Source organism: Solanum tuberosum, unplaced genomic scaffold (genome assembly GCF_000226075.1).
Source record: "Solanum tuberosum cultivar DM 1-3 516 R44 unplaced genomic scaffold, SolTub_3.0 scf00055, whole genome shotgun sequence".
NCBI classification, from domain to species: Eukaryota; Viridiplantae; Streptophyta; class Magnoliopsida; order Solanales; family Solanaceae; genus Solanum; species Solanum tuberosum.
The window spans coordinates 1,275,395-1,286,357 of record NW_006238981.1 but is presented as its reverse complement, the minus strand read 5'-3'; positions in this window follow the sequence as shown (position 1 = coordinate 1,286,357).

The window sequence follows — 10,963 nt, the reverse complement described above, 5'->3', positions numbered from 1 at the left end:
GTGAGCTACATGGAATCCGGTGTTCTACCCCCACACCGAAAAGAGGTGTCCTACTTGCCTAAGGTAGAACGTACATAATAGCTTAAAGGTGAATCCACTAGCTATATACCTATGTGGCACATAGTTATGGGATAGGGAGATTACTACTAGAAACCCGGACTACTAGCGTAAAAGGTTTCCATCTCATGAAACACCGTATTGGGAACGCAACTACTAGCGTGAAGGAACCCATCTCATACTCCTATCCACTCAGTGCTATGCATAATTCCCTTTAAAAGTCGTATTAAGTCTTTTACTTAAGTTAGTGGTATAAGAGACTGCACTAGGCACTCAAACCAACATATCATAATAGCTCATAGATTCATTAAATGAGAATGTCCTTTCACTTTAGAATCATCAACATGTGAGTAAACCTTTCACATTATATTCATAGTGTGTTCATGAGAAGGACCTTTCATTTAACACAACAATACTATCATACTCATAACATATCATACATAGTCATATCATATCGTAGATAGCCATAGGTAGGGGTAGGAAAGAAGGAGCTTGCATCAATACCCCAATATACACAATAACTAACACCTCCACCTTTTAAGTGGATCATCATGGTCATGTACATTTCATGCATAATAGTATGTAAAGGTGCATATGAGAACTAGCCCTTCAATTGACACCACAAATACCTCATAATCTTATTTATACATGGTGTGTGTGCGCGTATAATTGTCCTTTCAATGACACAACAACAACATTATCATCATAGACACCCCCTCTCAAAGTGTTCATAAGCATGTACATAACATCACAATCATGCATAATTCACATATATTGCATTCAAGGATCATGTTAAGTCAACATATCTAGCATTCATCATATGAGACATAGATATAGTCATAACTCAAGCACAACATTCATTCCATGCATAAACTCATATACTCATATTTGAGGTCATGTAGATGAAGTCTTCTCACAATAGGGCCCATACACAATTCAACATACATAATGACTTCCTTCTTGGAGCCTTAACACCCTTAGCTTATTCATTTTAGCTCTTTACCTTTAAGCCCTATGAGTCATCTTCATAATACAAGCCTTACTCTCAAGCAATGCCTCACATGATTATTAAGTAATCCTAGTTCTCAAGGTAGCCTAACCACATGTCTCATTCTTGATCAATTATAGTCATATAAGAACATATAACCTCACTCCCAACACTACACAAACATGATCATTAATATAAGCCCTAATCAAGTTAGTTCATGTCTACAAGCTTTACTTATAAGCAATTCATGTCTAGGTTATCTAGCCTAAGGCAATTCATCAAGAAGTTCACCATTCTTAGAAGGTTACATCTAAACCCACAATTTGCCTCTTTCATGACATAGCCCTAGGTCTCATCAATTCACCTTAGAATCATAGGTTAATCAAATATACATGTAGAATCATACTTAGATCATGCAATTACATCAAGAACAACCATAAATCACATAATTGGATCAATATTCAATAATTCCCTCATCATAAAGTCAATTTAGTAAAGTAGGGGAAATTATGGGTCCAAAGGGAATTCTCATCAAAACTCCATCAATCCTATGTTAATTCATCATAAACAACCATAATAAATCATAATTTAACAATTGAAATCATTTTAGAAGAAGACCCATGACATAGATTGAACTCTAAGTTTTTGGGGGAAAATTGGAGATTTGAAAACATATTTTGATAGGGCTCCTTGAATGGAACTTAGACAAGGATCAAAACTCCCATACCTTAGGTGTATAATCCAATCAAATTCATATTGGAAAGAACCCTTCTTCAAGATTTCCTTGATCTCTTTCTTTGTTCTTTAATGGAGGTTTCTAGAGAGAAGATATTTGGGAGGAGATGGGTCTTCTTTTAATTCCCTTAGAAGTGACTTAATTGAAGGAATTCAAGTCTAAAAAGGTATATACTTGCTAGGGAAGGAATAAAATAATGTGGACTCAACTTTGGAAAGGAACTAAGGACCCACAAAGTTTAAACTAAAAAGTTTGCACCAAACCAGACTTACCTCGCCCTTTGAACCTCATGGCTCGCCAAGGGCACTAGGCGACTCGCCAAGTGGACCTTTGGCTCGCCCATTTTTCCAGTATCTCACTAAGTTGAGCAGGCCACTTAGGCGATGGAGAGGCAGCTTGGTGATTCGCCCATCCAACCGGAGAGCCCATACTTGGCTCGCCCAAATTTCTAGCACCTAGGCCAATGGGACATCCCACTAGGCGACCCCAAGTGCAATTTGACGCATCGCCAAGTCACTTGGGCAATTATACTTCCCAATCACCAACAAGGTTCATAGAAGAACAAGTTCTCATTTCCTCTACCTTGATAGTTTAGGCCCTTGCCCGCTTCCTAGGTTTTTCAACCCCATATACCAAGACCTAGGTTAGCCTATAAGGGTACGGGGTGTAAGATGTGCGTTGACGTTCAACCACTAAACCCCTCATTCTAAGCACGAAAAGTCTCATCTACGACTCTATTCCTCATAACAACTCAAAGACACACAAGTTCTTATTCATTTCCGTTAGACTCTAGCTTGGTCTTACTAGTTTTTTGGGTTGTTACAGGAACATAGGTAAGGGATAATGAGATTGCTTCTATAACCCGACCTCTACTCACTCGAGAGCTTCCATCTCAATATCCTCTCGGTGCTAAGCATAAATCCCTCGAAATAGTCATTTCTTACTTGTTCTTATTATCCATGGAAAGGCATGTCATCTTGCCAATTCAAGCTAAGTCATTATCCATGAAAAGGTATCTTTCAATAACCAATCCAAGCTAGTTTCATTAGGATAACTCTTCATCTTTGATTCAATTAGGTGAGAAAACCTTTCACATCTTGCTTTTATGTGTATATGAGAAAAATCCTTTCAACAACACATCTACATCATCATCATTGATACTTTACTCTCAAAGCATCCTTAAAACATTTGCATAGATTTCATAAGAAAATGCACAAGTCCATAATTTACCTTTCAAGGTTCAAAACCCACTTTCAATCATCAACATTTAGAAAACAAGGGTTAGATATGGATTTCATCATATATTCATGTAAGGCTCTCAATACATGCTTAATTTCATAAAACTCTTCATTTATAGTCAAAATCTCATATCACATGATCATAACTTGAAAACATGGGAATTACATGGGTTCATGGGGAAATCATCATAAAATCATAGTATTTCATCAATTCATGCATAAGAGATCATAATTCAACCATTTAAATCAATAATCAAAAGAACCCATGATACTTGAAGAAAACCCTAACTCAATTGGGGAATTCTAACTTTGAAAATATAGGAATTTGGAAACTCCATGAAGGGAAGGAATCCATGGATGAAAACTATCATACCTCACTTATCAAAGCCCACAATTGTTTGAGTATTGGAGACTTGACCTTGATCCTAGCTTGAACCATTTCTTCTTCTTCAAGTTCTAGAGAGAGACATATTTTGCAGAGGAAGAACCCAATTTATTTTGGTGAATTTGAGAGAATGATTTTTATTGGGAAATTTGGGGGTTAAAATACTTATATAGGGGTCTTAGTGAAGGGTAAAACAACTTAGTATAGGATTTAATTAATTAGGAAAACACCCAACTGCCCCAGAAAATAACTGCCAGTTGTGACCCACGAGACCCCACTGACGGACCGTGGTCTGGACGACGGACCGTGGTCCCTTCCAGGAGCCGTGGGTGGTCAATGTGGGTTGACACCTGCAATTTCTGTAAAGGGGTATTTTTCCCTTTCTTGAATACGGGGTGTTACAATATCTCCCCCTTGGGATCATTCGTCCTCGAATGAAATTCAAGGTAGCACGAAAAGAGTAGGAGAGGAACTAACAACCCAACCTACAATGCAACTTCATCTAAATGCATGCAACCAAAGAGGAACTATCGACTCCAAGCTAGGACGTTCTCAAAACATCATAAGAGGGGGTGAAACTACATCTAACAGCCCATCATTTCAGTTATCATATATTCAGACAGTATATGGGTATTTCCCCATCATTTCAGTTTAACTCATGATTTATCTTCCGCATTAGTTATATTTTTCAGTATTTCTTAAGTATGCTTATGATATGCCAGCTCAGGGTTAGCTTGGGGTCACTTGTGATCCTAGGTCCCGCGTCCGCGTCCGCGTCCTGGGGGTAGCTTCGGGGCTTGACATTCACTATTTGAATATATCAATGATATCAGTGAACACAATCACGAACATGTCAAGATATTGTCTAAACACACTATTCATCAAATCCATAAAAGCGACTGGAGCATTAGTCAAACAAAAAGACGTCACCAAAATATGCAACCCTTAGAAATCATCTTTCTAGCTTTAATACAAGAGACAAACTGACCCTTAGGCATATAATTTTCCCCTTTCCACTCTAGGACAAGCTCATTCAGGAACTGAAACTTGACTACACGAGTTCTACAATCAGCAAAAGCATAACAAGAATACAGCCAATCCATTCCAAGGATAACATCAAAATCTAACGTATCAACTTTACCAAGTCAACAAAAGTAACTCTATGGGACACTTTCTATAGACCCTCTTAGCTATAATAGAATCACCAACAGGGGTAGAGATAGAAAAAATATCTATCAACACATCCAAAAGAATAACAAACATCATAGCCCCATATGGCGTCACAAAAGACAACGTAGCACCGGGATCAAGTAAAACATAAATATCAAGTTGGAAGACTTTCAACATACCGGTAACCACATCGGGAGAACCCTCTTGTTCACCATGAGTCTGGAGTGCATAGAATCAGTTTTGCTTGGGAGCATTGGAACTCGAATCACTAGGAGGAGCTTGCTTGCCCTCTCTTCCTTTAGCCGTAAGCATTGGGCAATCCCTCATCTTATGACCAGTTATACCACAACCGAAGCAACCATCCGTGCTAACTAGGCACTTACCCTCGTGCTTCTTTCCACACCTAGCACAAGTAGACATAGACAATGATGATCCACTACCATTCCCTCTTTGAGGCTTAGGGTTAGACACCCTATCTTTGTTGAACTTAGAAGGAGCATTCGAGGAACCTTGGCCGAAAAACCTTTGTCGAAACTTAGGACGACCATGTCCATTAGACCTTGCATGAGAGAAATTACCATCACCGGTTTTAGCCCTCTTTGCCTCCCTAGACATTTCCTTAAGTTTCTCCTCTTCGATTTGTTGAGCATGTACCATGAGATGAGAGATGTCCATGTCATTGATGAGCGTGGAGGTACGACATTCTTTAACCACCATTTCGGACACACCCGAAATGAACTTACTCATCCTTGCCCTAGGATCGACAATTATGGTGGGAGCATATTTAGATAGTTTTGTGAACTTCAAAGCATATTCCTTCACACTCATATTTCCTTGCAGAAGGTTGATAAACTCAAGAACCTTTACCTCCCTCATATCAAGGGGAAATAACCTATCAAGGAAAGCGACCTTAAACTTCTCCCAATCGAAAGGACTCACATCTTCTTCCTTTTCCTCTTTCCATTGATTAACCATATTTGGGCAATACCCTTAAGTTGATAAGTGGCCAACTCTGCCTTTTCTACCAGTGTCACTCCCATAATCATCAATACCTTGTAAACCTCGTCAATGAACTCTTGAGGATCTTCCTCAACCTTAGAACCATGAAACTCTGGAGGGTTCATTCTAGTGTAGTCCCTCACTCTAGATGCCGCATTACCGAAATTTGTGTTCACGGGGGTCACAACCTCCCTATTTACTTGAGTCGTCATGGCTTTAGCCAACACTTGAAAAGTAGTCCTAAACTCCGCATTAGTCACTTGCTCGACCAAAGGGTCTACTGGAACTTAAAGAGCTTGAGGAGGAGCTCAAGGAGCTTCTCGTTCCACATTCTCATTCTTATTCTCATTCAAGTTCCTCATACTGTAAACTCTTCGAGAGGTCATATCCTGAAAAGCAGAAAGACATATAGAGTTACACTCTATCAATGACTTTAGAGTAATGAAAGAAGTGGAGTTTCCTAATTATCTTATAGCCTTTGATTCATAAATGTGGCACGCTTCACACTCATGAACAAGACTCTAATCAACGTAGCTTATGAGACTTCCTCGGACCTTCTAAACCTTGTGCTCTGATTACCAAGTTTGTCACGACCCAATGCACCCCTAGGGGTAACATGGCGTATAGGACCCCGAGAGGCCCCATACAAGCCACTTAGCATTCATAACATAAGAAATAGAATGAAAATAGATAAAGAAGTACATTTCAAGTCCAAAAGTTTTATAAAAGTAAAGCGAAAGTCTAAACACTTGTCTCATTAGCCATCTAGCACATAAGAATGAAATTTGGGCCTAGCCCATACATCATGTCCAAAACTGAAAGTAAGAAGGAAAAACTGAAAACAATGAAAATCTGTCCTTGAAGCATGAGGACTCACCAAAGCTTGAAATCTCTCAAATCAACCCCTAGCCACGAAATTGGGAACCCTGACTGTCGGACTCTACATTTTGGGAAATGTAGGCAAGAGTATGCGTTAGTACAAAATATGTATGAAGTATGATAGTCATGCATATAACATTTGATAACATGCTTAAAAAGGGGCATTTTATGACATGCAATGACCAAGCTACAACATGATATAAAAAGGGTTAGAAAACATGAGTCATAAAACATGGTCAATGCAAGCAAACATCTTTAAAGTTCTTTGAACACATGTGAGATACTTCTTGAAGTAACCTTATTTCATTATTATTGTGGGATATTTACCTTTAACCGACATATAAGACCATATGAGCTATCTACATGGAATCCGGTGTCTACCCCATACCAAAAAGGGGTGTCCTACTTTCCAAGGTAAGGCCATGATTTTCTAGCTTATGTGGATCCACTAGCTAATGTCTATTTAAGAAAATCATCCTATAGGGGAACATAGGTATGGGCTAAAGAGATTGCCTCTAAAAACCCAACCTCTACTAACGGGGGAGCTCCCATATCAATATCCTCTCGGTACTAAGCGTAAACACCACAGAATAGTCATTTTCTTAACTTGTCTTTATTATCCATGGAAGGACACGTCATCTTACCAATCCAAGCTATGTCATCCATGGAAAGGTACAATGAAGTAACCAATCCAAGCTAGGTTTCATAAGAATAGCTCCTTATCTTTGATTCATTTTAGGTGAGAAGACCTATCAACCTTAGAATCCTTTATGTGAGAAAACCTTTCACATTCATACATGAAGTAGTTATGTGGGCAATCTTTTCACAACAATTAACCACAACAACATATGTGCTTTTACTCTCAAAGCAATTTACATCATCTCATCAATTCCATAAGAACATGTGTAATTCCATAATTCACCTTTCATAGTTTAAAACACATTTTCAACCATCAATATTTAGAAAACATGGGTTAAGCATGGGTTCATGGGTATTCATCATAAAATCATGTAATTGTATCAATTCAAGCTTGATAGATCATGAAACAATCAAATAAATCAATATTTAAAGGAACCCATGACATGGAAGAAAACCCTAACTCAATTAGAGAATTCTAACTTTGTAAATTGGAGAATTTGGGAACTCCATGTAGGATAGGGTTCCATGAATGAAGACTGTCATACCTTAGAGTTCAAAGCCCACAATTAATGGTGAATTTGGAGACTTGATCTTGAAATTCTAGTCTTTTTCTTCAAGCTTTTAGAGAGAGAATTTTTGGGGGAAGAACTTGGAGGGATTTGGGGAAATTTCAAAAGTGATTTTAGATTGGTTAAATTTTAGGCTTAAAAGATTTATATAGGGTCTAGGATTAGGATTAAAATGACCTAGTTTAGGTACTATATGCATAGGAAAAGACCCATATAACCTTGAAAAAATAACTAACAAGTTTTATTTTTCTATGTCAATCTCCACGGACGAGTCTACTGTCCGTGGACCCTTCTACTGGCCGTGAACCTGTCTGTTTATTATTGCCTTAGAATATTTTTCACAAGGCTTGGGTTCAAGGATGGGTTCACTGATCGTGGTTTCTTCTACCTTCCTTGAACCCTTCCTTAGACCCTTTACTTAGAATATTTTACACAAGGCTTGGGTTGAAGGATGGGTTCACTGACCGTTGATTCATCCACCGTCCTTGAACCCTTTCTTACAAGTCTTTTTTTGAGGTGTTACAATACCAAATTTAAATTTTGTCTTCAAGAGATGGTAGTTTATTGTACCTTCAACAATTCTTGGAGAGAAAACTTATGTGAATACTCAATTAATGTGTGTTATTTAATTTGTACTAACAAATGCTTATAACAATAACTTTGCAGAAACATAAACTACAAAATTTAAAGCACGTATTCAGAAACAACAATTAATAACATAAGTATAAATTAATGGTTTTAGAAAACATACCAGGATCTGTAACAATAGAATGAAACATAAAGGAAAAATCGAGCCCACTAATTGCACAGTGTCCCTTTAAGGAAATTATTCTCCTCTAGTATCTGAGGTTTAAAGGAATAGATTCTCTCAAGATAGAACGATTCTATTATCTTGTTTATTGATACAAAAACAATGATGACAATGAGTCATTCAATAGGAGCAAAGTACACTAATATTTAATTGTGCCGAAGAAGATGAAGAAGTTCAGAATTTTTGTTGTTTTAAAATGAGAGGAAATCTCTCAATTTATAGACAACAAAAGGTAGTGTGAACAAATGGTTATTGTGCCTTATCGGAAAGGTCACAACTCTTTGAAAAAGTTACAACCCTTCGGAAAGGTCACAACCTTGAATAAAAGTCACAACTTTTCATAATAGTCACAATTTTTCATAAAAATCGCAACTCTTCATAAAAGTCGCAACTCTTCAAAAAAGTCGCAACTTTTCATAAGAGTCACAACTTTTCATGAAAGTTGCAACTCTTCATATTTCATTCACACTTCTTAAAATCCAACAACGTGTACTTCAGATATCAATTCAAAGCTTTAATAAATGACATTGACCTTTAGTCTATATATTGTACCACCCCTAGACAAAATAATGATTAACTCAAATCAGCAAAGATAAAGTAAATTTATCAAGAAACAGTAGACTAATGCATGCAACAATGCAAGTATACATAGGATTAACGGATTCACAATTCCAAAATTAAAAAGAAAATTTTCAAGGTATATTTGTTATATATACATCCGAGTCAGCTAACTCACATAGTTTGGCCCAATATTTCATTCTGGTACCAGTTGGTTAAACTTAAGTTTGGCCTAGTATTTGTATCTGTCGATCAGTTATTTAAGTAAGTTCAAATGGGATAATATTTATAAATATGAAAGATTTGGTGGACGCTTAATTTGTAAGATGGTGGTGATGGTTGTGAAGGTTTCTGAGAGGAGGGGAAAACTAGTTTTGAAAATAAATAAATTAAAAGGGAATACTGGTTTGTGGTGGCACCACGTAGGCGGACCTAGAGTTCTCTTTATATATATATATTAAAAGTACATTAATAGTTAGTGCAAAAAAATGCTTCATTTGTTTGCACTAACTTAATGGAAGTCTGAACTTAAGAGTCTGTTTGGCAACACTGTTAAAAACAACTTAGTTTTAGAAACGCTTTTCTAAAATGGCTTTTCAGAAAAGTGTTTTTGAAAATAATAATTTGTGTTTGGCTATTTCATTTGAAAAGTGCTTTTCACAAGTAAATCGAGTTTGACTGATCTTTTTAAAAAAGTGTTTTTGAGAGTCAAATTACAAAAAGAAAAGATAACTATTAATGTACTTTTTATATTAAAATTATTTTATAGAGATAAACTAATTTAAATATTTATTATTAAAAAGTGAATCAAATTTTTATTTTTATTAAATTAAAATGTAAATGTTTAAATTTTCAATCAATATTATACCTTTTGGGAGGCTGAAATCTTTAATTGTTTTTTTAAATCTTGTAAAAATATTTTTGTTACCTTTTTTCTAATTCTGCAAAATAGTACTTAAAATAATATATAAACGTAAAATAAATTATAAAATTTATTACATAAAAATAAAAAATAAAATTCTTAAATGAAATTTAACAAAAACTTATGAAATATGCTAATTAATTAATAAGAAATATATTGGTAATATGTATATATGAAAAGGATATTTCAGTCTTGAGTTTTTTTTTTTTTGTTTCTGCTTCTACTTTTTTTAAAGAAATTTTTTTTGGCTTCTTCCCAATAGCAGAAAAACTGCTTCTGCTTTCGTTTAAAAATACTTTTACTGATTTTCCAAACATTGAATTTTTCAACAAAAATATTTTTTTCTCAAAATAAGTGTTTCTAGCCTCCCAATATCAATGTCAAACATGCTCTAAATGGTTCAAACATTGCGTCATTAAATGTGTTTTTTTTAAAGATCACTTAATGGGTCTGAAAGCATATGTTTCGTCCAGATCTATGAGAGAGTCTTATTTATGTTTGGACTCTTTTTGTAACGCTAATTAATTTAGTCATAAACCTCAAACATTTTATTTATTATTTCTCTCTGCATACGCCCTTCTCTTCCCTTTCTCCATTATCAACATACATCGTTATTTTTTCTCTTTATATGTGTCCCCCTCTCTCTCTCCATTATCAGAATATTCCTTCTCTCTTTTAAACAGATGTTGAATCTTTTTCCTCTTGAACAATTAAGTTTTTGAAAAGATTATCAGTATTTTATTTATTAATTTAATTTGTGTATCAAAATATTCTTGGTATTACTGCTTGTAGTTTGCATTTCAAGTACTCTGAAATTTTGCTTGCAGTTTTAGATTTTGTTTATAAAATTAGTTGCCTTGTGTGTGCTTATTCAATAATACAAAGTATGTGCTGATTTTATGGAATAAGATTATACGAATAAACAAAATGATCAGGCAAATTATTAATTTCATCAACGTGTTAGCATTTTACAAAGACATTGTAATGACCCTCATGGTCATTTCTGTGTCTT